This window comes from Lissotriton helveticus, chromosome 5_1 (assembly GCF_964261635.1).
Source record: "Lissotriton helveticus chromosome 5_1, aLisHel1.1, whole genome shotgun sequence".
Classification (NCBI taxonomy): Eukaryota; Metazoa; Chordata; class Amphibia; order Caudata; family Salamandridae; genus Lissotriton; species Lissotriton helveticus.
In genome coordinates this window covers 559,689,124-559,716,979 of record NC_136065.1, presented here as the reverse complement: position 1 = coordinate 559,716,979, position 27,856 = coordinate 559,689,124, and positions in this window count along the sequence as shown.

Sequence of the window (27,856 nt, the reverse complement as noted above, 5' to 3'; positions counted from 1 at the left end):
ATAGTGATGTTTCAGTAGTGAAGTTGAATGGTTGTACATAGGACTTGCACTCAGTATCTAAAATGTTATTTTAAAAATTAATTTTAGTGTAAATCAATGGGTTTCAGTAGTGAAAATGAATGCTTGTATATAGGATCTGTGCTCTGTTTCTAAAATGTTAATTGAAAAAGGTTTTTAGTGCAAAATAATGGTTTTTTACTTGTGAAAATGAATGCCAGTAAATGGGATCTGTGCTCTGTTCATAAAATATTAAATAAAAAACTGTTTTAGGGCAAATTAATGGCTTTCAGTAGTGAAAATGAATGCTTGTACATAAGACCTGTGTTCTGTTCCTAAAATGGTAATTGAAAAATGATTTAGTGCCGTAATATTGCGCTTACCCGTGCGTTCACTGGTACAGGCCCCGGGAGCGCCCCGTGGTTGAAAAAAAAAATAATGAACATATTTATACAATATAAAATTCGTTTTAAAATTTTTCACTTTCTATACCTATAAAGATTTGCTATTAAAAAACCATTGAAATTCACTGAAAAAAACATAGGTTTCACACCAGTTATAGTTAGGAATTAGCATTAAAAAAAACTATTACATTCACTGAAAAAACCATAGGTTTCACACCAGTTATAGTTAGGAATTAGCATTTAAAAAACCTATTAAATTCACTGAAAAAACCATAGGTTTCACTCCAGTTATAGTTAGCTGAAAGTTTTACTCGCATAAAACCATTGAAATTCCCACGTTATAGTTAGTTGGACTCACTATAACTTGCGCGTGCAATGCACTGCTGATGACGTCACATATTACATCACTCATGACATGGTCAGTGACATCACTCATGGCATCACTGATGACACCATGCTTGTGACAGAGTGACAGACCTCCTTTCACTGTAATGTAACCCTTGAAACATATATTGAAAAATAGAAACTAAAATTTTCAAAAAAATGGAGATACCCATACCAGTTACAACAACCAATTCAGTAATTCCACCATCTATATACACATCCACTCATTCACCAACAGTTCAATGTAGTCACTCATACATATACTCACTCATTATATATAGTGATACACCTATATATCCTGTTACACAACGACAGTGTTCCAAAAGTTACTCACACACATACTCACACATGCAAATAAACAATTGAACATCCATTTATTTGCATATACAGCTATACACACACTACCATCTTACTTCTAAGAAAACATACACATATTTACTCAGTTAAACAATCACTTATAGAAAAACATAGTTATTTAAACAGGAACTCTTACAATCCCTCACTCTCACATATACTCACTTATATACATCAATATTCACATATACTAGATTAAAACATATGTAGTTACTGATAAAGACACTAGCGAGACAGTCATTCACTCACTAAAACACACATATACACACTCATCCACCCATACAGTCCTGCACATATGCTGTCTTCAAAACACATACAAACAGTGAGTCAGTCATTCATGCATCTATGTGCTAAGTAATACCCCCACCAAACCATACAGACACTCATACTGATACTAAAAAAAACATCTATTAACCCATATACACACACATGTAGCTACTCAGCAACCCATGCAGCCACTTATACACAAAGTGAAACACTAATACATATATTTAAATATTTAAACATTATTCTCTAATATATGTATTCACTAAGATACACTTAATAAACCAGTTAACCAATCATTTTTTTTTTAAAACATCCATGTAAACACTTATTTAAACATTTATTCTTCCATCAACTTTTACATATACATATATAAAAAATATTTATTTTTCAGAAAGACACACCTTCACTGGATGGTGTCATCAGTGATGTCATGAGTGATGTCACTGACCATGTCATGAGTGATGTAATATGTGACGTCAGCTAACTATAACTGGAGTGAAACCTATGTTTTTTTCAGTGAATATATATATATATATATATATATATATATATATATATATATATATATATATATATATATATATATATATATATATATACAACACGAACAGATGGCGTGCTTCTGCCGCTTGCACGGCGGGCGCTCGACAGGATCGCCGATCCTTCAAATAAGTTTAGAAAACTGGTATGGTCCTATATGTAGAAACCAGAGTCGAGGCCCAAATTGAGTTTTAAGTGCTCAAGGTTTAATTGGCAAAAATAAACAGCCCCAACGCGTTTCGAGGTAAGCCTACCTCTTGGTCACGGGTGGAGTAACATCATTTCACCATACTTTTAAAGTAAACACCCAGATGCATTCTGTCATGCATCACGTGCCCATAGACAATGAAGAGATACTGCAATCGGGCTACAATGTATCATTGAGTTTGTTTACACAGTCATTTCAGTTGTTAACTTGAAATAAACATTGGCTTTGTGGCTACATGTCCAGGCATCTAATTAACATCGTGTGTCACATTTATCTCATGAAAAAATATAATAAATGTCAGAAAATTATACATATGCTTGTTCTGCATAAGTTGTTACCAAGAAAATCCCCGCCCAAGTGGGCTTTTTACATATCCAGGCATCTAATTAACATCGTGTGTCACATTTATCTCATGAAAAAATAAATGTCAGAAAATTATACATATGTATATATATATATATCCAAAGAAGCAAAACAGGGTCCTGCTGAGATCCTCTCTCCCAAGTCAGGTGGCGCAAATATTTCGGCGGACCACAAAAGCCGAATCCAATGTTAAATCCAAGATTGCTTCAAAGCAATAAATTGCGCACTCAGGAATCCGTTTACAAGGTGATTTTATTGTTTACAGCTCACACGCTACGCGTTTCGACACAATGAGTGTCTTGGTCACCAAGACACTCATTGTGTCGAAACGCGTAGCGTGTGAGCTGTAAACAATAAAATTTAGAAAACCTTATTTTACTCACACAAAACCATTGAAATTCCATATATTTAGTTGCACTAACTATATATCGCGCACCCGCAATCCACTGCTGATGATGTCACATATTACATCATTCATGACATGGTCAGTGACATCACTGATGACATCTCAAATGACATCGCTGATGACATCACTGATGACATCACTGATGACAACATCCAGTGACTGTATGTTTCTGTAAAGTTAAAATGTGTCTTACATATTGAAGAATGAGTGCAAGTATAAGTGTCTGGACAAAGGATTTAGTAGGTGCATGACTTAATGTATGAGTGAGTGATTAAATGTGTCTCACTGAGTGCATGGGTTAGTGACTAAACTGTCTTAATTTGTGCATCAATATGTCTGTTGTTCTGTAAACTGCTGCATGTGTTGATCAGTAGCTATATGATTAACTATATGGGTTACTGATTGATTGTCCAAGTATTTGTATGGGAGACTGAGTGTGTGTGTGGCTGGCTGGGAGGTGTGTGACTCTGTGCAGATCAATGTGTACTTGTATCAATGATTGTATAAGAAGGTAAGTGTGTGTTAGTATATGTTTGAAAATGTAAGGTGCTCTATGTTTAACTGTATAGACAAGAAAATGGAAGTGTCATTGATTCTTTACAGGACTGACTAGGTGTGTGAGTAACTCCATGGATGAGTGGCAGACTGTGAGTGTCTGTATAGGTGTATGAGTGCATATGATAGTGTTGTAAAGATGAGTGATTGTGTGTATGAATGATTGTATGGGTGAATGAGTGAATGTGTGTGTAGACATAGGAATCAGTGAGTGCGTATGTAGTAACTAGTATTGGTGTGTCAATGGTTTCAAAAATTATACTCTGTATTTAACACTGGGTGAAACAGAGGTTATATTAAAATGTGAGGAGATGCATTGTATTGTCACATGAATGATATCATCAGTGATGTGGTCATTGATGTCAAATGAGATGTCATCAGTGATGTCATCAGTGATGTCATTTGAGATGTCATCAGTGATGTCATCAGTGATGTCACTGACCATGTCATGAATGATGTAATATGTGACATCATCAGCAGTGGATTGCGGGTGCGCGATATATAGTTAGTGCAACTAACTATATATGGAATTTCAATGGTTTTGTGTGAGTAAAATAAGGTTTTCTAAATGCTAATTCCTAACTATATATGGTCTATAACCTATGGTTTTTTCAGTGAATTTTCAAGGTTTTGTAAATGCTAATTCCTAACTATATATGGTCTATAACCTATGGTTTTTTCTGTGAATTTCATTGGTTTTTTAACAGCTAATATCTGTAGCTGTAAAATGTATTCTTCTTTAAATCCAAAAATATATTTTATATGTTTATTAATAATTTTTTTTTAAAATATTTTTTTTTCTTCGTTCCCGCTTCGCGAATCGGGAAGCTTCCCGTTAGCTGACCTTGATGCCGCGAAATAGACCGCGAGCCGGTAAACGTTTCTTTATCGCAACTGCCGCGTTAGAAAACAACATCGTGACGCCTCCCGTCCGCATGACGTTTCACGTTGTCGCGTGATACGTCATATGACGTGCTACGTTAGCGAACTGGTACGCTTACCGAGTCGCAAAGCACAGGTTTCTGGAAGCAAAGCGGGAGGCCCTGCAAAGCGCTTAACGTAAACACAGCAGGTCATGTGACTTGGTAATAACACTTTTCATTGGTTCATTTCACTTTTGGTTTCCTAATGATGTAAGACTAGGTCATATAATCTAAAATGAACACTTTTCATTGGTTGAGAACTATTGTTTTTCCCAAATGATGAAAATCCCTCCTTCTTTCCTCACTCTGACTTTCATCATTGTGAGAGAAAGACCCTTTGTTACCAGTGAGCAATGGCTTCTTTAGTAGCTTCAGCTGGTGCTTCCCCACCACCTCCACCACCTCCAAGGAAGAGTGGACCACCTGCTCAAGTTATAATTCAGCAAGAAGAGGAAGAAGAAGAACAGGACGACGAGCACGAAGAGAGGCACTTTTTGCCTGAGGAGCCCAGGACGTCTCACCGGAAAGAAAACTTCATTTGGCAATTTTTTAAAATTCCCAAAGGTCAGAAAAAAGTAAATGCAAGATACGTAACTTGCCTTATATGTCAAGATAGACTGTCCAGAGGGACCGACAAAAAATACAGTTTCGGAAACTACACAATGCATCGCCATATGACTAGGTGGCATCCTAACAACTACAGTGCTGCACAGTTTCGTAACGACCTAGATAATCTCCCTATTATGGCCAGAAGATCTGTTGTACCGGAAGTAACGGGACCAGAGGGCAGGGAGATGGTGCCAAATATTCAAACGAGATTTCATGAAGTAAAACAAGTCTGCGTACATTGCAGTGGATTCATTTGCTACGGAGAAAGAAGCATCACTCTGATCAACAGAGCTATTGACTATCATATGCAAGTTTGTACGAAACGCCCCAAATAATAAATACTTTTTTTTTGTTTTGTTGCTCCTGTTGAGCCCTTTACAATGAATCGTTTTCATTGCCCCCTGCAAGAAAAACCCAAAAAAATATAACTGTTCAGAAAAATTCAAAAAAAGTAAAAAAATGTTCAGAAAAATAATAAAAAAAATATAAAACAACAAAAACAATAAAAAAAAAGTTCTTTTCAGAACTACCTCCCCGTTATTAAAAAATTGGTACAATATTTGGAACTGTGCCAACCTCTATTTCTCGTAGTACGCTTCCCAGTTCGCTCGCCGGTACGCGAACCGGAAGCGAACCAAAAACAGTAAGTATAAGGGAAGGAAACAGACACTTATGTTAAAAGAAAGACAGCTATAGGGGAGTAAACTAGAGATACTATTACCCGTAATCCTCTGCTGATGATGTCACATATTACATCATTCATGACATACTCAGTGACATCATCAGCAGAGGATTGCGGGTTTTTTGGCAACGTGCCTTATCCACGGTTTAATAACGCTGCCTTTTGCTTTATATAAGTTTTCAAATTGTATGAAATATATACCAATAGGTCGTTATGAACCTTTAGGTAGTGCTTTTCTTCATGAGGTCTGGTCGCTTCCATACACATACAGATGTTTCAAAGATGATCAAGAAGTTTATCTGAATGGAGAGGAATGCACTGAGACGCCAGATCATTCACTAATGTGTAGGCACATACAGTTACACGGTTCATGCAACAAACACCGACCAAATATGGCTTGCGTGTTGCAAGGCACGCCAGTTCCTGCTATCATCCCCACGTTCAAGTTGTTGGAAAATGGTAGTTATTTGATGCTCAATAATGAAGATTGTTCTGGGTTAATTAAAAGTATTCCTTTTATCGTAACAGTAAGTGAAAGGGTTATTTGCTGCAAAAATGTTCTATTTCCTCCCACACATGAACATAGGGAGTTTTCAATCTGGCCACAAATACCAACCTTGGGAGCAGATTTCAACGGCATGGCAAGAATAAGAGCTCTTTTGTCTCAGAGAGAGGTGGCCTTGAGTTCGGCCCGTGAAACTTTCGTGCTTCACATAGCGAACACCCGTACAGAGGTGCAGACCCTTTTCAATACTGATTCGCCTTTGCATTTCAGCAAGATGGTTCGGACTATCTTTAACGCGTCCTCCACAAAGGCCCTGGCGCACTTTTTTAAAGTTGTTACCAGTGGTCTCGTGACTTCATTTGAGAAAATCTTTGGAGTCATCCCTGCTTTCTTTCATTCTATTTTCTCCACTGTGCTTCGTGGATTGCCATTTTTACTTGCATTACCAGCGGACGCTCTTGTGCTTTTTTACATTTTTAAATATGGATGTCCCTCCTGTGCAAGCTCCCGCCCTGCAGCTGCTGACACTGTTCCGCAATCGCATGCTAGAATATTATGGCACAATGCCGTTGGCGATATTAAGCACGGCATATGGATTATCTTTTCGATTCTCCTACTTCACCTGTGTCCAGCCTGTATTTCACTGCCTGACCTGTGATTTCGATTGGACCATTGATTTGTGTCTCTGCGGACCGGTTTCTCCTGACGTCGACTTTAATCAGCTGATGACTCCTATCATTACTCACGAGTTGGTTTGTCCTGGCGAAAGGATTATGGCTGTGGCATTGATGCATGGACTAATTGGTCCCTGGAATTTACTGGCGGCAACACAGTCTTTCTTGGAACAGAGCTTTCTTGAAAACCCACCGAGCTGTCCTCTGATGGTGATAGAGGATCCGGTGCTGGGAGAGCACGTATGTTCTTTTCCGCTTTTAAATTGGATGGCTGAACTCTTTTCGGATGAAGACGGTGACTTCCTATTGGAGGCTGTTGCAGCTTATTTTGCATACACAGTTATGTCATAGACCTTTTTCATGTTTGATATGCTGAGTACTAGCATTTCATTGACAATTCATTGACTTATTTGTCAAGTTTTTATTATTTAGCTTACCTATTGGCTTAAGACTCGATAAAGTACTTGGCTGTTTTATTTTTCTTTAGCATTACATTTTCCTAGTTTTTAATGTTTTACCTTGCGGACCGTCCACATATAAAGTTGCAATCTGCTCTCATGAGATGGCACTTCTATTATCTTATTCAGTTCGTTTCCGGATCATGGGGAGGTGTCATCTAGGTCCTGGATATCTTTACACCGTGTTAAGTTAGCATGGGCTCATTACCGGTTTAAACGCCATTTTTCCTTTTTTGCAACTTCTGCACACGACACTTAGTTGTTGCTTTAGCTTTCAACCTAGTAGTTCATCGTGGTTTACATGAGAATAATATGTTATTGCTCTACTATCTGCTTTGCTTGTTAAACTATATCTGTACAGCGAGTGCTGAAGTTTCAAGAACAACACGATACAGAATTGTTATGAGGTCTGATCTGCACGACTTCATACTCATAACATAAGTGCAGCTTCTGCCAATTCTGGGCATGAGGCGGGTTTTATATTGCTTTGCCGAACACACATACACAACACTTGATGCGGTTCACATGAAGAGAGAGCTGGTGTATGCTGATGTGATTCCTTCAAATCTAAGACACTAAAGTATGGGCACGCCCTAAACCAACACAAACAGACCTTCTTAGCAAATAATATAATATGTGTATTAGGGAGGGTGAGATATAAGCAGCCGCGGGCCGTGGAGGGAGTTACGGTGGGGCAGGGAGGCGGGGAGGGGGAGGGGCAGGGTGGAGCCCTCTCCACCCTGCCCCTCCCCCTCCCCGCCTCCCTGCCCCACCGTAACTCCCTCCACGGCCCGTGGCTGCTTATAAGTGTTGATAACTCTTATTCATTTACAGCATGTTAACATACTGTCACCATTCGCTTTTTATGTACTAGTAACTATGCTGGTAATTTTGCTACTGATAATATGTGTACTTGTATTATCTAAGATACTACGCCTGAGAAGACGGCATTAGTAAATAAACATTTCAAATACACATGTGTTCTTCTTAACTCCATGTTCTGGTTTCTAAGAAATATATAACGACCGACTGTTCATGAGTTCCACGTATCCTGAGGTACTATAAGTTCATATTCTGGATTGTCTAAACATTGAGAGTTTGTTATATCCAATGTGACACTGTACCTAGCTTGCTAAGGGGTTTTTGATTACTAAGGTGAGTTTTGGGGCACCCTAATTCGCCGAGGTTCCAATCCTCTGTCCACAGTTCTGTGTGAGAACAGAAACCCTGCGACAGGGGCACCCCCGACCCTTGCTGGAGCTTCATCACACTTGCGATACAACTCCAGCAATGCGCCACCTTTACGGCACAGATACATCACGCATCTGTGCTGTTTTTGCCCCATGATGCGCCGCATTGTAAATGCAGCACACCATAGGTGACGGAACAGCGGCACAGAATGACTAACACATCCCTGGTGATGCGCCAGTCATCATAAATCTATCCCTATACTTCTTATCTTGTTCGAGATGAACCGCCATATGTATCATCAAAGTTTTTTGCATTTCCTAAATAGCGAACTTTAAGGAATAAATAGCGATTCTTTACCATTCCTAGTTTGCGATGAGCTATTTGCTAATTACAAATTACCCATTCATTTCCTTCATTTCCATAGGGCGGTTGGACTCACTTTTAGCTCGAACGGCTGAATGGATTTCCACGAAACTTGGCAAAATTGTAGGGACTGGTAGCCCGATGTGCCTTTGCTATGTCTCAAGATATATGCTCCAGTGGTTTTTACGAAAATTAACTTTGAAAAATATATATTGGGCTACATTGGCCTATATATATGTTGGAGCCCAAATGTAGCCCAATGTAGCCCAATGAAGCCCAATGAAGCCCAATGTAGCCCAATGTAGCCCAAAGATGGCCGCCAGAGACAAAAAAAACAAATGTAGCCCAAATATCAGCCAGATGTAGCCCAACTATAGCCCAGTGACAGAATGACCAATCAGCTTCGCAAACCTCCGTTACGCGAAGCGGAGCGCTGTTACAGATATATATCTTTTTTTGAACGTTAATTTCTCAAAATCCACTGGAGCACATATATTGAGACCTAGCAAAGGCACATCGGGCTACCAGTCCCTAATATTTTACCAAGTTTCGTGCAAATCCATTCAGCCGTTCGATTATTATTATTATTTTTTTTTTTTGCCCCGCGGGGCCCTTTTAAAACCTCCACATCAAACCTAGGGGGTCAGCGAGGATCTACTATGCCCCCTTATGGTCATTTGCCCCTTCGCTTTGGCCTCCTCTTGTCTCTCGATCCTACCGAGAGACAAGATGGCGGCCGCTACGGACTGTTTGGAATGTTTACAGACGCCGGAGAACCAATCAGCTTCGCTTCACAAAGCTCCGTTGCGCGAAAAGTCCGCGAACCGGAGCGCTTCCCGGTCCGCTGTTACAGATATATATCTTTTTTTGAACGTTAATTTCTCAAAATCCACTGAAGCACATATATTGAGACCTACAAAAGGCACATCGGGCTACCAGTCCCTACAATTTTGCCAAGTTTCGTGCAAATCCATTCAGCCGTTCGGGCTAAAAGTGAGGCCAACCGCCCTATGGAAAACTCAATGTTAAAAACACGTTTTGGGACCCCCCTTTTTTCTCGACCCCCCCTGGACGAACCCCCCCCCCCCCAATTTTCAGGGGCTGCTCAGAAACAAAATGTGCCATTTTCCTGAAAATTTCAGCCAATTCCGTCCACAAACGCCAAAGTTATTAGACATAGAATTTTCAAAAATCCCATAGAGAAAAAATCCTAACTATATATACCTACTGGCAACCGCCAGTAGGTAATATATATATATATATATATATATATATATATATATATATATATATATATATATATATATATATATGAAAGAAAGGTTGCCCGTCAACAAAGCCGCTGTAGGCTGAAACGCGTTGGTCGAGCAGAAGTGAACAATAAAATCAAGGTTAAAACCCCAACCTAGAGTGCCGCGTCCTTGGAGTGAAAATTGTGTTTTGGGCCCTGATCCGGCCCCTATGCAGAGCACCGGTAGCAGAGCGCATCACAGGTCTGAGGGTCACATTGGGAAAGATATATATATATATATATATATATATATATATATATATATATATATATATATATATATATATATATATATATATATATATATATTCACTGAAAAAACCATAGGTTATAGACCATATATAGTTAGGAATTAGCATTTACAAAACCTTGAAAATTCACTGAAAAAACCATAGGTTATAGACCATATATAGTTAGGAATTAGCATTTAAAAAACCTTATTTTACTCACACAAAACCATTGAAATTCCATATATAGTTAGTTGCACTAACTATATATCGCGCACCTGCAATCCACTGCTGATGATGTCACATATTACATCATTCATGACATGGTCAGTGACATCACTGATGACATCACTGATGACATCTCAAATGACATCACTGATGACATCACTGATGACATCTCATTTGACATCAATGACCACATCACTGATGATATCATTCATGTGACAATACAATGCATCTCCTCACATTTTAATATAACCTCTGTTTCACCCAGTGTTAAATACAGAATATAATTTTTGAAACCATTGACACACCAATACTAGTTACTACATACGCACTCACTGATTCCTACGTCTACACACACCTTCACTCATTCACCCATACTATCATTCATACATACAATCACTCATCTTTACAACACTATCATATGCACTCATACACCTATACAGACACTCACAGTCTGCCACTCATCCATGGAGTTACTCACACACCTAGTCAGTCCTGTAAAGAATCAATGACACTTCCATTTTCTTGTCTATACAGTTAAACATACAGCACCTTACATTTTCAAACATATACTAACACATACTTACCTTGTTATACAATCATTGATACAAGTACACATTGATCTGCACAGAGTCACACACCTCCCAGCCAGCCACACACACACTCAGTCTCCCATACAAATACTTGGACAATCAATCAGTAACCCATATAGTTAATCATATAGCTACTGATCAAAACATGCAGCAGTTTACAGAACAACAGACATAATGATGCACAAATTAAGACACTTTAGTCACTAACCCATGCACTCAGTGAGACACATTTAATCACTCACTCATGCATTCAGTCATGCACCTACTAAATCCTTTGTCCAGACACTTATACTTCCACTCATTCTTCAATATGTAAGACACATTTTAACTTTACAGAAACATACAGTCACTGGATGTTGTCATCAGTGATGTCATCAGTGATGTCATTTGAGATGTCATCAGTGATGTCATCAGTGATGTCACTGACCATGTCATGAATGATGTAATATGTGACATCATCAGCAGTGGATTGCAGGTGCGCGATATATAGTTAGTGCAACTAACTATATATGGAATTTCAATGGTTTTGTGTGAGTAAAATAAGGTTTTTTAAATGCTAATTCCTAACTATATATGGTCTATAACCTATGGTTTTTTCAGTGAATTTTCAAGGTTTTGTAAATGCTAATTCCTAACTATATATGGTCTATAACCTATGGTTTTTTCAGTGAATTTCAATGGTTTTTTAATAGCAAATATCATAAGCTGTCGAATGTCAAGTACGTGGTAAGTGAAAACATTTTCGTGTTTATGCACACTGATCTGCTTTGAATGGTGCCCCCCCCCCCCTCATTTCTATTAGGAGTACTCTCTCTTTGCAGATAGTGAAAGGTAGTTAACGCAGGTCTTTGCCCCCATTGTAATCCGTCGTGCCTGCTTCTCTCTCCATTTGATTCATTGTTATCCAAGTATTTACTGTTTTAGAATTAGTTCTCTTTGGTTCATTCTCTATTTACAAACAAACACAGAGTCGCAATACTCTGTTTAGTCTTTGCAGATAACGAAAAATCGTGTAAAAAAAAAGAAAAGGAATCGAGCAAAATCAGTAGGCCACTAATGGGATCTCTTTTTGACCTCGCTAAAATAGAAACATTAGGAACAACCCCTCATGACAAATACAAAACTAGTGAGATGAACTGAACTCCACACAATGATGGCTGCAAAACAGCTCGGCTCCGCCACCCACCCCGCCCAAAATAACGATAAAGAACGGCTGCCATGATTGGTTGCGGAATGACCACGACGGAGCTACGAAATGGTGCTGCTCTCATGCTAACCCCAGCTTCAGTCTGAAACATCCAGAAACACTGTAGACTACCAATTCGATCAGTTCCGGTAGCGCCCCAATGTAACCCGGTAGAGAAGAACTAGCCCTCCCCTCTTTGACTGATGGTTCTTGTTGCCTGTCCCTTCTGTTGTCATTTAACAGAACTATTTAGCCTGCTGAAAGGGGTTGTGTTCCGACCGCTGGTTGGTGGAGACATTTTGACTATATTCTGTACCTGCGTTGTCGCGTAATGCGTCATATGACGCGCCGCGTTAGCGCATCCGGAAGTCATCCGGGGCGCGCAGCGCGTAACGTAAGCATAACAAGTCATGTGACTTGTTAATAAAACTTTTCATTGGTTCATTTTACTTTTCTTATTGTAATGATGAAAGGCTTGGTCATATGACCTAAAAATTACGCTTTTCATTACTTCCGAACATTATTTTTTCTTAAATATATGTTATAATGTTCCAGGCTAATGTACTTTCCCGGAAATTTTACAACTGTCCTGCAAGTAAAATATATTCTTTTTTCGAGAAAAAGAGCGTTTCTTCGTCCCATGACGGAGCCGTTGAGCAAAAGAGGGTCGACCTGCTGTCTTAGTCGCCGATACGCCTGAATATGAGATTCTTATCGATCACTTTATGTTGCAGGAATAGAAAACACAACAGCCCTTGACCATTTATCTTTACTGCGTTCCTTCGTATTATACCTTTTACCCTTCATGTAATTGGTCTGCTTTATTTCACTTGCCTTTTAATGATTCTAAAACAGTGACTATTATTAAAAACTTTACCAATGTATATTCTACTACCATGTTTTCTTTTAAAAACCTTTATTGTGAAAATTTCATTATACAAATACGAGCCTATAACCACGTGGGCCGGCCACGGAGCAAACTGTAATCGTATATGATGAATAGACATTTACACTGTAGAGGAACGTAACGGGCGGGCCATTACGTTGCAAGAACTAAGGTGTCTAACAGTTACGGAATCGGTGGACGTACATTTTATAATTAAAATACGACAGGGCCAGTTACAATAAAATTATCTAGATATACATTTGCGGGCAAGTACCATGGGTGACGTTAATTCGAACTTTCAACAGTACAGTAATCAATAACACATCAGAACTTAATATCAATAGGGATGTCGAAATATTCAATCAATTCTCGTCCCCGCCCGCCATTTGCTTCAAAACTGCATACGTATCTCGTGATTTCAAGGTTCTGCAACCAGTACACAACAAGGAGTTACGAGTCCCATTTATTCTGGCGCCATTTTGGGCGAGGACGGGCAGGTCCAGGATATAGTCAAAATGTCTCTACCAACCATCGACTATGATGATGTTCATATGCTGTATTTATTAGAGTAACACTCATCTGTCCACATGAAATTAATTTGCCACAATCTAAACATGTCATTTTAATCTTTCCAAAGTTCTTCTAAATATTTGGGACCGTTTCCCTTGCCTCTGAAGCTCTCAGTGCCACTTCTTTGATGAATGTACTAGCAGGTCAGGGGTTCTCCTCCAAATCTCTCTTTTATGCAGCACTATAATTAATTGGTGCCACCTCTCCATATGACGATGCATGGTATAGTTACCACAACTATATTTTTTTTCGGTTCCTCTGGAGAGTTCATCGTGGCAGATGAAGCGTGTAACGTACCGGGCATTTACCTTTTTTTGCATGTACAGGAAAGGAAAAAAAAATCGAGCGTCCGAGTTCTAAGGTGTCCCAGGGCCATTTTAGTGGACCAGGCCCAAATCCAAAGAACAGGCCGCCATTTTGAGAGTCCTGTTGCAGCCGCCTGTCGCTGTAGCATCAAGAGCAGCCGAAACTCAGCTGAATGGCAACTGAAACGGTAAAGGGGCGCCCCACTACAGCAGACGAGCCAGGCCCAAATCCAAAGAACAGCTATCTCACAGGCTAATGGGGCGACCCACGCCGAGTTTCAGCATTGTAGGATGACCACACAAGTACAGCAACTTGCTAGACATCACCTCGGTGCCATCCGGATCTCGGCGCCCCACTGCAGATGAAGTGCCTCTCAACTATGAAACCACCACGGTGACATCCGGATCTTGGCGCGTTGTGCTGCCTTCGGCCTATTCGCACATCGGTCCGCTACTGACGCCATCTCACAGGCTAATGGGGCGACCCACGCCGACTTTCAGCATTGTAGGATGACCACACCAGTACAGCAACTTGCTAGACATCACCTCGGTGCCATCCGGATCTCGGCGCCCCACTGCAGATGAAGTGCCTCTCAACTATGAAACCACCACGGTGACATCCGGATCTTGGCGCGTTGTGCTGCCTTCGGCCTATTCGCACATCGGTCCGCTACTGACGCCATCTCACAGGCTAATGGGGTGACCCACGCCGAGTTTCAGCATTGTAGGATGACCACACCAACTTGCTAGACATCACCTCAGTGCCATCCGAATCTTGGCATCTCAACGCCTAGTGGTATCTTCCATACAAAAAATATTGTTACGCTGCCTTTGGCCCCATTCGCACATCAGTCCGCAACTTAGACATCACCTCGGTGCCATCCGGATCTTGGCATCTCAGCGCCTTGTGGTGTCAGTCAGAAAATATTGTTGTGCTGCCTTCGGCCTATTCGCACATCGGTCCGCTACTGACGCCATCTCACAGGCCAACGGGGCGCCCCACGCCGACTTTCAGCATTGTAGGATGGCCACACCAGTGCGGCAACTTGCTACACACCACCTCGGTGCCATCCGGATCTTGGCATCTCAGCGCCTTGTGGTCTCTTCTACACCGGAAATATAGTAGAAAATATTGTTGCGCTGCCTTCGGCCCCATTCACACATCGGTCCGCTACTGACACCATCTCACAGGCCAACGGGGCGCCCCACGCCGACTTTCAACATTATAGGATGGCCACAGAAGTGCGACAACTTACTAGACACCACCTCGGTGCCATCCGGATCTTGGCGCGTTGTGCTGCCTTCGGCCTATTCGCACATCGGTCCGCTACTGACGCAAACTCACAGGCCAACGGGGCGCCCCACGCCGACTTTCAGCATTGTAGGATGGCCACACCAGTGCGGCAACTTCCTACACACCACCTCGGTGCCATCCGGATCTTGGCGCGTAGTGAACCTGCAGCAGCTGCAAATAAGCTTCAGACAGTGTTACAACCGCTGCTCAGAACTCTCAACTATGACACCACCTCGATGCCATCCGGATCTTGGCGCGTTGTGTTGCCTTCGGCCTATTCGCACATCGGTCCGCTACTGACGCCGCCTCACGTGCCAACGTATTTTCTCCGCATTTTATACCCTATGCCGCATAACAGGTCATGTGACTTGTTTATAAAACTTTTCATTGGTTCATTTTACTTTTGGTTTCCTAATGATGGAAGGCTTGATCATATGACCTAAAAACAACACTTTTCATTGGATGAAAACTTTTTTTTCCCCCCAAACGATGAAAGCCCCACCTTGTTTCTGGATGTTTCAGACTGAAGCTGGCGTCACCATGAGAGCACCACCATCTCGTAGCTCCGTCGTGGTCATTCCGCGAGCAATCATGGCAGCCGCTCCCCACCAGAAGCCTGCAGGAGTCGGGGCCCCCAAAACTTTTGATGAATTCTCAAGGCGGAGGGGACGCTTTCGAGAATGGGGTCCAAGACCTAGCAGACAAGCGTCCGATTTCCAAGGTGTCCCAGGGCCATTTCAGTGGACCAGGCCCAAAAAGGAAACAGCCTGCCGCCATTTTGAGAGTCCTGTGACAGCCGCCTATCGCTGCACCGCAAGAGTGGGCGCAACTCAGCTGAATGGCGGATTTTGACACAGTGGACCAAAAGCGGACGCAATGGCAACTGAAACGGTAAAGGGGCGCCCCACTACAACAGACGAGACTCCACCTGGAGAGGCCCGTTCACGCCGCCTCCCCCGGGGCGCTCCACGCCGTTATTCGGAGCAGCATTGTAGGATACCAAAACCAGTGCGGCAACTTACTGGACATCACCTTGGTGCCATCGTTCTGCTGCCTTGGAACTATTCGCACAACAGTTTGCTACTGATGACCCACCCCCCGCGACGCCCCACGCCGTTATTTGCTGGGTGGCAACTTACTAGACATCACTTTTGTGTCATCTAGATTTCGGCGCGTTCTGCTGCCTTGGAACTATTCGCACAACAGTTTGCTACTGATCACCCACCCCCCGCGACGCCCCACGCCGGAAATCTGGACGTTGTGCTGCGTTGGGACTATTCGCACAGCCGACCGCTACTTCGTTGTTTTTCTCTAAAAATGTTTATATGTTATTACTATTTTTGTTTTCTTGTATATATTTATAAATTATTAAAGTTTTATAATCTTACTACTTTGTCGGAGTGCTATATATTTTTAATGTGACACATAATTGTAAAAACTTTGATGTACAAAGAGTCATCCCTGGAATCTTCCGCTTCACGCTCGGTCCCCTCCCCAATCACAATACAGGATGGTTTTCAGATAATAGCAACGCTTCTGCTGTGACGGATCTCATCGAGTGTGGGCCTTGATCTACTATAACTCCTTTGAAGACGGGTGATTCTTTACAGCTGTGGCCATAAACTACATCTGCAGGGCTAGCTGATAGCCTAGGACCGGCCTGGACAATCGGACACAGAGGAAAAGGAGTGTCAGAGGGTGCGGTAGTGAATAGGGCGAAAGGGAGGTGTCGGGCGGGCACAGGGTGTGATTCTCAGGGAAGAACAGCGCAGATGGGGGGAGGTTTATTACCCATGCATAAAACAGAGAGCGGGGGTGACCACTGCCTGGGGGAGATGCTTGCGAGGGTGGGGAGCCATGCTAAGGATCGACAGCGTGCACAGAGTGGATCTGGTCAAGGCATCTAAAATGGCTGCCGTGCACGACAAAAGTGTGGCATTTGAAAAAAGACAAGATGGCGCACACAATGTTTTTCAACAATTCCTGATTTCCTTCGAATCGAACGTTAACAGACGTTGGGGCATATTACCAAAGTTAAGCGATATTTATCCCTAACGATGCATTGCAAAGATTTTTTTACCGTCAGAAATTATCGCAGATAAACCTTGCTATTATCAAGGTTTATCGCAAATACGATAAAAAACGAGCGCAATGCATTAATATCGCTGAAAACTCCGCGATATTCATGCATTACCGAGCTAATGCTCTTAGCCATGTTATCCACCTCCCATTGGATAACATGGCTAAGAACTGCTCAGGGCAGCTGTTACTTTTTGGAGATATTCGCGCTTATCTCGAATATTTCCAAAAGTTGATAATAGGAGATAGCGATGTTAGCGACTGTTTCCAGTCGCTAACATCTTGGCATGCCCACTTTGCATGTCATTAGTGATAAATATCACTCACATGCAAAGTGGGGCCCAAGATGGTCGCTATCTCCTACTAGCCGTCGCTAACTGGTGTTAGCAACAGCTAGGTAATACAGATATAATTTTATCTCCGCGAAGCGGAGCGCTGTTACAGATATATATCTTGTTTTTGAACGTTAATTTCTCAAAATGCACTGAAGCACATATATTGAGACCTAGCAAAGGCACATCGGGCTACCAGTCCCTAATATTTTACCAAGTTTCGTGCAAATCCATTCAGCCGTTCGATTATTATTATAATTTTTTTTTTTTGCCCCGCGGGGCCCTTTTAAAACCTCCACATCAAACCTATGGGATCAGCGAGGATCTACTATGCCCCCTTATGGTCATTTGCCCCTTCGCTTTGGCCTCCTCTTGTCTCTCGATCCTACCGAGAGACAAGATGGCGGCCGCTACGGACTGTTTGGAATGTTTACAGACACCGGAGAGCCAATCAGCTTCGCTTCGCAAAGCTCCGTAACGCGAAAAGTACGCGAAGCGGTCCGCTGTTACAGATATATATCTTTTTTTGAACGTTAATTTCTCAAAATCCACTGAAGCACATATATTGAGACCTAGCAAAGGCACATCGGGCTACCAGTCCCTACAATTTTGCCAAGTTTCGTGCAAATCCATTCAGCCGTAAGATTATTATTATAATTTTATTTTTTTGCCCCGCGGGGCCCTTTTAAAACCTCCACATCAAACCTAGGGGGTCAGCGAGGATCTACTATTCCCCCTTATGGTCATTTGCCCCTTCGCTTTGGCCTCCTCTTGTCTCTCGATCCTACCGAGAGACAAGATGGCGGCCGCTACGGACTTTTTGGAATGTTGACAGACGCCAGAGAACCAATCAGCTTCGCTTCACAAAGCTCCGTTGCGCGAAAAGTCCGCGAACCAGTGCGCTAACTGGTCCGCTGTTACAGATATATATCTTTTTTTAAACGTTAATTTCTCAAAATCCACTGGAGCACATATATTGAGACCTACAAAAGGCACATCGGGCTACCAGTCCCTACAATTTTGCCAAGTTTCGTGCAAATCCATTCAGCCGTTCGGGCTAAAAGTGAGGCCAACCGCCCTATGGAAAACTCAATGTTAAAAACACGTTTTGGGACCCCCCTTTTTTCTCGGCCCCCACTGGACGAACCCCCCCCAAATTTTCAAGGGCTGCTCAGAAACAAAATGTGCCATTTTCCTGAAAATTTCAGCCAATTCCGTCCACAAACGCCAAAGTTATTAGACATAGAATTTTCAAAAAACCCATAGAGAAAAAATCCTAACTATATATACCTACTGGCGACCGCCAGTAGGTAATATATATATATATATATTTATTTTTTATTTATTTTTTTCAATGCAGCAAAAAAGCGTATCCTGGAGCACATGCGTGCCATAACAAACAAAGATCAAAATTATCCTGTGGCACGCCACTTCGAAACCCATCATAAAAGTAATAGGGACCTATTAACTTTTTTCCTCATTGACCAACTTGAGAAGAGGGAACGAGGTGGAGACAAAATTAGATCCCTTAGGGCACTGGAGTCCAAATACATTATTGATCTCCAGACCATGCAGCCAAGGGGACTGAATAATGACGAGGAACTGTGGGTACACCTCGAATAACATCATGGTCCGAATACTGAATGTAAGAAGGTTCTCCAGTGATAGCTGATACCATCTGAAAAATAGAGGGAGAATAAGCATGTGAATGAAATAAGAGGTAGATCAATTACATCTTTGAACCTCTCTTATAATCAGCAGTAGGTGACCCATTAATAAGGTCATAGTTGCCCATACAGGGCGAGATAACTAAAAGAGAATGACAAGCAAACGAAAGGGGTATGATGAATAATGTTTGACAAAATTATAATGATATATAATGACTTGTACTACCATTACTGCCTATTTAGTGCATAGTAATGTTGGCATGTTACCCATTCAGATACCACTTAAGATAGAGGTAGTATCTCTTTATAGAAGCCAAGCAATGATCAATATGGGTTCTGCAATGAAACTGACGATATGATGTAACTATCATAGTCGTTAATTATGTTTATATTCACGCTAACTGCGCTCTGTGATATACATGGCACATTAATTGTTTATATTGAGGTGGATATCGATGTCAGAATCTGTATAACGATTACCCTTTTTTTGCTACCTTCTTTTATTAATAATGGGAATACATGCGTCTTATATATAACAACATCATGTACTTATGGTGGTACAAAGAACATGTTTTTAATTGCACTTGCACCTTATTGAAACCATTCCCTGTGTATATTAAGTTGTAATTTCACTGCTGGCAATGCTTGTACATTGAAATATGGCCGCCGTTATGAACTTGGCGCTCCAGTCCTCTGTCTATGTTGATGGGGAGGTGGGGATATAATGGTGCCTTTTTGAATTCACGGGTTGACACTGAAGAAGCCTAATTGGTGAAACGCGTCTGTTGTCTTGGGGGCAGGGGGTCTGCCATTAAAATTACTTTCAAATCACAGCCCACGAGTGCCGTCTACTTTTGTCGAAACTAACGAATGTGTTGGAGAAATATATATATATATATCATCACACATCAGCTGAAAATAAGGTGTCATTATTTTCTTTTTTTTTTTTTTTTTTTTATTATTGTTTTTGGCAGAGGTAAAAGCATACAAGGACAAAACAAGGCATAGAATACAAAATAAATCTTTACAAATACTGTCATTATACAATTTAAATCCAGTTGTCAACGGGGGACCATAACTTTCGGCCAAAAGTCTTCTTTTTAAGTCCCTTCAGTTTGTAGACTGCTTTGTCCATTCTATAAACATTTAACAACTTTCCCAGCCATAGTTCAAATGTTGGTGGGTCTATATCCAACCATCTGGAGGTGATACAAGATCGGTATATAGACATTCCAATAAACAAAAAGTATTCTTGATCCAAAGATAAATTCCGAGAGGGAAAATAGACACCAAAAATGATAACAGAAGGATGGAGCGTGATCTGAACGTGCAGCAGATTAGTCAGAAACTTTTCAATCTTATCTATGTATACGACCAATTTAGAGCCGACTCAACACGAGGAAATTCAGCAACATTCGTGAACTCCGTCGCAGGGATAGTTTGTATCAGTATTCACCACGGTGAGATATCGTCGCGTTAGCACTGCTCCGCTCTGAAAGTACTTGATTCGAACAGCGCTCACACTGGTGTCCAGCCCGGAAATGGTCAACGCCTCAAACGGCTCCGTCCGACGGCAGGGCAGACACAGGCAGGAGAACAACCCTAGGCAGCCGTACGGCGTTTTTCAACCAGGTAGGGCGCATCGAGCAGAGATATGCTCATGCACCGTCAATTAGACACAGACTGTCACGGCAATTTTCCATAAAAAAACGGGGTTTTCCTTTCTCCCTCTCTCCCGGACGCCTGGAACCAGGGAGCTGGCTGCTTACACAGCCTTCCTCACGGCAACCATCTTGCCTCTAGCCAAGCATCCAGTCATTATTTTCTAATGAACTGAAAAAATACCTGTCCCAGAGACTGATTTTATAATAAACTACAATAACCACAATGCCTAGCAACTAAGCAGAGGAAATGATGCAACAATCATGTGAATGCTTTAAATGTTTTTGAAAAAATGCAGGAAGTTGATTGTGACCAAGATGCTTGCAGCATCGAAACGCGTTGATCAAATGCTTTCTTTTGCCTTAATAACTTAAAATAAACGAAATTGTGGAAGTTCAAAGGGAGTGCGCCCATTTATCCTTTCTAATCGAAGGAAAAGTGTGATGATGTTGAACGGCGTGGTTCCGCCGTAGGTGCACGCACCCGCGAAGAGCGCTCAATGGCCGGGGACTAGTGAACCAACGTGTGGAGATATGTATATATATATATATATAGACACAGACACACACACATACATAAATATACATATATGCACATATAATTGTTTTTTGGGAAACGTAAGTCTAAGTCAGACCTAAATAAAGTCTGCTGAAAAAAAAATTATTTCATTCTTGCATAGAAAGTTGAAGAAGTGCAAAGATTTTGATTCCGCACACCATAGAGATTTGAAATCAACAGTATATCCTAGGTAATGTTGTTCTAAGTAGATTATTCAATTAATATTAATGATTATGTTGAGTATGCCCAATTTTCTTGAATGTAAGTAGGGAGGTAGTTTCAAATAAATTCCCAGTTGTCAGACTTCCCATATCTAACAACAGTAGCTTGTTAGCTCTCTGATCCCCTCATTTAAATCCAGTGGCTGCTGGCATGGTTCGGGGATGGGGGGTTGCGCAGGGGGCAGTCACAAATTCGGGAGGGAGTATGCATAATTAAAAAAAGTTTTAAAGTAACTTACCTTGCCTCAGGGTCTTGCGTCTCTGCTCTTGCTCTCCTGGAACTCGAGGAACAGGAAGCAGGCCCCATTTACCAATCACAATGATGCAATGCCGCGTTGTGATTGGTAAGCACCAAGGTTACCCGACCAATCACAACGCTGCAGTGCAGGGTTGTGATTGGTGTGAGCATCCTGGTTGGACCCTCAGCCAGCGAATGGGGACCTGGACATGTTCTCCATGCAGGCTGTAATGCAGCCTGCATGGAAAATGGGGAATGTGCTCATGACACGTTAATAAAAAGTCATTGTGCACTAAGGAGTGGGCAAACCACTCCTCCCCTGCCCTGCTGAAAGAGCAGAGTGGCCCCGCCCTCCAGCAAAGCAGCACAAACATAGAATGATAAGAAATTAAAGTTAATATCTTTTTATATTTCTGCTTCTCGTACTGCTTGAAATCAGTGAGCCGACGCTCCCCTGCCATAGCGGAGGAGCCACCGCTGCTAAACACTAAGAAGTATAACAAGATCAATCTAGGCCTTATGCCTTGCTCCCTCTCGTACAACACTCCACCACCAGCATCTGTGTCATGTTTGTACACGTTCGTGGAGAATCAGCATTTTACCGCTATTGTCTCGAATGGAGCTCACCAGAGAGCTTGGTGCCAGTGCTCTCTCTATGTATTTTATCTTCTCATTCTTATCTTGGTCCAGGTAAGGTGCTAACCACTGCTACTAGTGGATAATATTTAAAGTTTGGGACTTCAAGTTTGACCTCAGCAAGTAGTAGCACACGTGTTGGCAATTTTGCCATTATCCTCCCACTGTTCTATGTTAATACAAGTATTGGAGTACGCAGTGTTTGAAAGAGGCTAGAGGAAGGGATTAATTCTCAATTTGCTAAATAAACACTAGAACCTAATCATTTTAACAATGTGATACGCCATACTATAGAAAGTGGGAGGTGCTTCCAGAAGGCCACACAACCTCATAGGATTGATACACATATTAGTGGGTTTCCCTCCTAAATGTCTACATCAGGGTGACAACATTTGAAAACCAAAATATTTTAATGTATCCTGTGCCAACCTCAGATGAGCATCGGCTGGCAGACAGTTGAGGCACGGAATATCCTTTTTCAAGAGTAACATGCACAACCTGTTCGAGTTGACCTTTAGGACAGAAAAACTTGCGAAGTTATCAAATATAGCAATTTTTGGGGACAGGCTGCTTATAGGGTCTCTTAGATGTGGAAGGTAAATAAAAAAAGACAACAGTGCCCCTAATGAGACAAATGCATCTTTGCAGATCTAAACTTGTGTCTTGTGACCTCCTGAATTGTGCCCCTCTCCTCAACACCAAGAGTATCTGTACAGGTCACCTAAGAATTCTGGCACACAATACGATACAGTGTATGAGAAATCACTTATACTGATGTATGGTTGACAGCGAAGAGTTGCATATTGGGCCTGCATAGATGCCCTAAAGGGCAGAAAGTCCGCTATAGATTTGCAGACATGGCTATTTTAATAGTAAAACGCGCCATCACCATGAGAAGGAAATCTACCTCCCCCTACACCACTTTCATGGCATACAGAAATGGCTTGATGGGGTACCGCAGAAAGTGCGATTATTAGACAGGAAGAATTTCGTGGCCTACGTAAAATTCCCATCTCCATGGAATGGGATCAGGTACCGGAAGCTTAGAAAACTATAGATCCATTGGCTATCCCAATATCTCAGACCGACACTACACCTTCCACACCCACATTAGTTAACCGAATCCGAATCCGTCTAATAGCATATAATTTGCATTGTCTTATCTATTAGGAGCATGTACAAGTATACTACTACTAGCACTGTATTAAGTAAGAGACTCTCACCCTCCGTTATAATCACATAGACATAGGATGCCAGTGAACTGGGGGGAGGGGGTAATTCTAGTTTAAGTTGCAAAGTTGCAATAGTTTATAATTGCATGTGTAAAAACGAGTTTTGTAATATGAGACTGTTTATTCACAGCTGCAATTCTAATTCATTATACTTGATGCACTACTGCATCGTGAAATGATAATATGTACATTTGCCTATGCACAGAACTGCAAGTTGTATGGCTTTTTTTTGTTTCTGCTTAGCTGTGAATTTCATATGCTAGTAGAATTGTCCAAACTCAATAACGATTATGTTAAAAAAAAATTCTGTACAGGTCACCTCCTCCTTTGCTGACTCTGGAAAATGCAAGCTACGCCTTTCTTGCTTTAAGGCATGTGCTTTCCCTCACATTGTTTGCCTTAGACCACTGTACAAGGACAAAGTTGTGCATTTTACTTATTGTTGTGTCTTGAGAAGTTGGAACTGTTTCCAATTGCAGGAAGCCTTTTTTGAGTTATGTTGTTTACCTGTCAAGCCATAAAACTCTATTTTTGTACAGGCCTCAACTCACAGGCCTAGCTTGCATTTTCCAGAGTCAGCAAAGGAGGAGGTGACCTGTACAGAATTTTTGTGTGGACTCTGGCAGGTGGTTCATTTTACAGTATTTTTATTCACCATTATGTACAGGCAAAAGTTAATCTATTTACTATTATTTTAACCACAATTTTGTAGTGCGTATGACAGGTTAATAAAAAGTCATTGCGCACTTAGGAGTGGGCAAATCACTCCTCCCCTGCCCTGCTCCAAGTGCAGAGCGGCCCCGCCCACCGGCAAAGCAGCACAAACATAGAATGATAATAAATTAAAGTTATTATCATTTTATATTTCTGCTTCTCGTACTGTTTGAAAGCAGTGGGACGACGCTCCCCCGCCATAGCGGAGGACCCGCCACTACTAAATCCTGAGAGGTACAACTAGTTCAATACAGGCTTTATGCCTTGCCCCTCTTATGCAACACTCCACCACCAGCATCTGTGTCATGTTTGTACACGTTCGTGGAGAATCTGCATTTTACTGGTGTTGTCGCAAATGGAGCTTGCCAGAGAGTTTGGTGCCAGTGCTCTCTCTATGTATTTCATATTCTCATTCTTATCTTGGTCCAGGTAAGGTGCTAACCACTGCTGCTAGGGGATAATATTCAAAGTTTGGGACTCCAAGTCTATCCTCAGCAAGTAGTAGCATACATTTTGGCAATTTTGCCCTTTTTCTCCCACTCTTCCATGTTAATACAAGCATTGTAGTTCGCAGTGTTTGAAAGAGGCTAGAGGAAGGGATTAATTCTCAATTCTCAATTTGCGAAATAAACACTGGAACCTAATCATTTTAACAATGTGATACGCCCCACCAGGTTGGTCGCTCCCCCTCCGCACAGCACCGCCTGTGTGTCTCTGCCCCAGTTGCTGCTGCTGCGGAAGTTCGAGGCCCTCCACCACCCGCAGGCTACCACCTGCGTCTTATCCCTGTTGGCCAGTGGTAGACCGTAGGTTTGTTCATCTTCCGCTTTATTGTTTTATTGTATTGCCTGTATTTCACTGTTGTGTCTGTGACTGCTGTTGTTCTGTCTTTTCCTGCTGCCTGATCGTGGTCTGTGCCCGTTTTCCTCCCTCTGTTCCCCTCGCTGTCCCCGTGTCTCTCAGCCCGGTTTTTCCTTCTGTACCCTTCGCTGCCCCGTGTCTCTGCCCGGTTTTTCCTTCTGTACCCCTCGTTGCCCCCGTATCTCTCAGCCCGGTTTTTCCTTCTGTTCCCCTTGCTGCCCCCGTGTCTCTCAGCCCGGTTTTCCCTACTGTTCCCCTCGCTGCCCCCGTGCATCTCTGCCCGTTTTTGCCTTCTGTTTCTCAGCTGCCCCTGTATTCTTGTGCCCTTTTTGCCTTCTGTGCCACTCGTTTTTTCCCTGTATTTCTGTGCCCTCTTGCCTTCTGTGACACTCTTTTTTCCTATATTTCTGTGCCCTTTTTGCCTTCTGTACCACTCATTTTCCCTGTATTTCTGTGCCCTATTGCCTTCTGTGACACTCGTTTTCCCTCGTTTTTGTGCTCTTTTGCCTTCTGTTCCCTTCATCGTCCCTCAGTGCCCTCGCCGATGCGTTCCCTGTGGCCCCGCCCCCCTGACTGCCCACTCGCTGCCCCCAGATCCCGCCTCCCGGCTGCTCCTCCCTCCCACCTCCCCATATATGCCGGCCGCTGCACGGCCGCGCCTCTGGCGGGCTGAAGATGCGCCTAAGGCAAGCCCGTCTGCGCCTGGACCGCGCCCAGCGCCAGAACCCTTGGCCCCTGCACCTGCCACGACGACCGCTGCCACTACGACGCCAGCATTCTGCACGCTCTCAACTCCGCACACCTGCTTAAAGGTCGCCCCGAAACACACACACGGTCCCTTCACCTGCCGGAACTGCAGCGACACCAGCCTCAGAGCCGATGAACCACCCGCCAAGAAAGATCCCAACCACCTCCGATGCATACTACTGAACACCCGCTCCGCACGCAAACACGCCGTCGAGCTCTGGGACCTGCTCAACACAACATCCCCGGACGTCGCCTTCCTCACAGAGACCTGGTTGAACACCTCCTCCGCACTCGACATCGCCATAGCCATCCCAGATGGCTACAAGATCACCCGCAGAAACCGCACCAACGGAGTCGGAGAAGGAATCGCCATGGTCCACAAGAACAGCATCAGGGTCTCGACTAGCACCGACGACGGGCTCAGCACCGCCAAACACATGCACCTCCAGATCCACACAGACCATAACTCCACCCTCAGAGGCACCCTCGTCTACCGACCCCCGCTCCCCGTCCAGCGACTCCATCGCCGACTTCATCAGCACGCATGCCCTGACCTCCACCGACTACATCCTCCTCAGAGACCTGAACTTTACCCTTGAGACCAACAACAACAACAACTCCACAACCCTGATCTATAACTTCGCCAACTTCGGACTGAAGCAACTCGTCACAATGCCCAGCCACACCGCCGGCCACACGCTCGACCCCGTCTTCTCCTCAAGCCCGCACGTCTCCGTCAGCCATACCACCGAACTCCTCTGGACCGACCACCGCTGCAGCCACTTCGCCTTCCAGAAACCCACCACACACCACCGCACCCAACAGATCCCCTGCTACTGCTGGATCAAAATCACGAAGACCAACTACATGCAAACCTCTCTCTCAGCCCACCCACTAAACCCTCCAACACCGACAACGATGCCCACAGCCTCAGACACTCGATCGAGGACTGCGCCAACACCCTCGCCCCGCTGAAGAAACCCCCCCACAAAGACACCAGCAAGAGGGCCAGCTGGTTCACCCTAGAACTCCTTGCCTCCAAGCAAGCCTGCCGGAAACTAGAGAAGGAATGGCACAGTGAACAAACTCGGGGTAGCCACACCGCACACAAGGACGCCATCCACAACCACCACCACCTCATCAGGGCGGCCAAGAGGACCTCCTTCAAAGACCGCCTCGACAACAACGCACACAATAGCAAGTAGCTTTTCAACATCGTGAAGGAACTCTCCAACCCCAGCTCCAACACCAACGACATCCAGTTGTCGCAAGCCCTGTGCGACTCCATTGCCACCTTCTTCCACCACAAGATAGCAGACTTCCACGACAGCTTCAACACCCAGACAGCCCCAACAGACAAGTACACAACAGACCCTCCACACACCATCAACCACGACCCCTTGCTAGCCTGGGCCAGCGTGAGCGTCGATGACACCACAAGACCATGAG